General features: G+C 21.0%; 1 protein-coding gene across 1 annotated transcript in view; it reads right to left on the reverse strand.

The window, feature by feature from the left end:
- The window catches only part of LOC107639425 (serine carboxypeptidase-like 33), a 5,523-nt gene that overhangs the window by 827 nt on the left and 3,346 nt on the right, over window positions 1-1,350 (reverse strand). The gene's annotated exons all lie outside the window — the stretch shown is intronic.

The raw sequence follows: 1,350 nt of genomic DNA on the forward strand, positions 1-1,350 counted from the left end.
TACCAAATAATAAACACCTTAAAAATGGGCCTATTTATAATACAAACACATGGAAATTTTATGGAAAAATTTTCACATATATCAGCCACTGCAGTATAACATGTATGGATAGGTAGCCAGTAAAATTTTTGTCCTCTTACATGGTTTGTATTGACGAAAAAATTCACAAAAGAGCAAGAAAAAGACAGCTAAGGATAATACATCTGTGACTAAATGATGATTTATATTGGTAAGCCAGTCACATTAGAGTAAATTTTGGATGGCTTGGAGTTGATGGGCTCTGTAAATCAAATGTGTATGTACATGGAATTATTCATTGGTTTGTAAATAAAAAAATAATTAAATAATGAAGTAGGTTGAATTATTTTTTACTAACATTAATGCATGCCCAAAAGAAATAGATAATTTTTTAATTAGTGTTCTAATAATACGTTATAATGACCCAAAAAAATACATAGCTTATATAATTAATTATTTACCTATTATGCAGGAAACAATAAAAAATTTGTTTTTTAAAATTTTTGGTCGAAAAGTTTAATTTTCAACAAATTTTAATTATTAAATCAGTTACTAAATTTATTACACAAATTAATTTTCATGTTAAATTCTGTAAAAAATAAACAAATTAACTTTTATTATTATTTAAAAAAATATTAGAAAGTCATTAAAATTTATTATTTTTTATTATCACTTAATTATAAGCTCAATTTTTTTAGTTTAATTTTTTTAATCTAGTAATCTAATAACATAATTTTAGACATTAATAACTAAGTGATGATAGAAAATAATAAATTTTGATAATTTTTTAATATTTTTTATTATTTAATAAATATATATATAAATATCTATATAGACAAATGATTTAATATAAAAACTAATTTTTCTAATAAAATAGAACTTTAAAGAATGATTTCATAATTAAAATTTATTAGAAAATTAAAATAATGTTTCATAAAAAATTTTTTAAATATCGATCAGTCATAAATTAATTAATACTAATTTACGATGACTAAGACTAGTAACTTTGTTCAATCTAAGGCATGATGACAAATAATTTTGCATCCCAAATAAAACCAATTTAATAAAATTTTGTTGAATCAAAGGTTATGTTTCATGTAAGGTGAACTTGTTCTATCTATAATCATGAACATGAACAATGTTTACTTGTTTTGGTCAAAGACAAGTTTTTAATTTTTTGTTATTAGGATCTCTTCTACCGCTAAATGGAATAGATATATTGATAATGAATTAGTCATTATATTAATGATAATAAAAATTTCATGATAGTAATTACTAACATTATAATAACTAAACTAAAATTTTTCTGATTTTTTTGTTGTAGTATCGTGA

The sequence above is a fragment of the Arachis ipaensis genome, chromosome B01 (assembly GCF_000816755.2).
Source record: "Arachis ipaensis cultivar K30076 chromosome B01, Araip1.1, whole genome shotgun sequence".
Classification (NCBI taxonomy): Eukaryota; Viridiplantae; Streptophyta; class Magnoliopsida; order Fabales; family Fabaceae; genus Arachis; species Arachis ipaensis.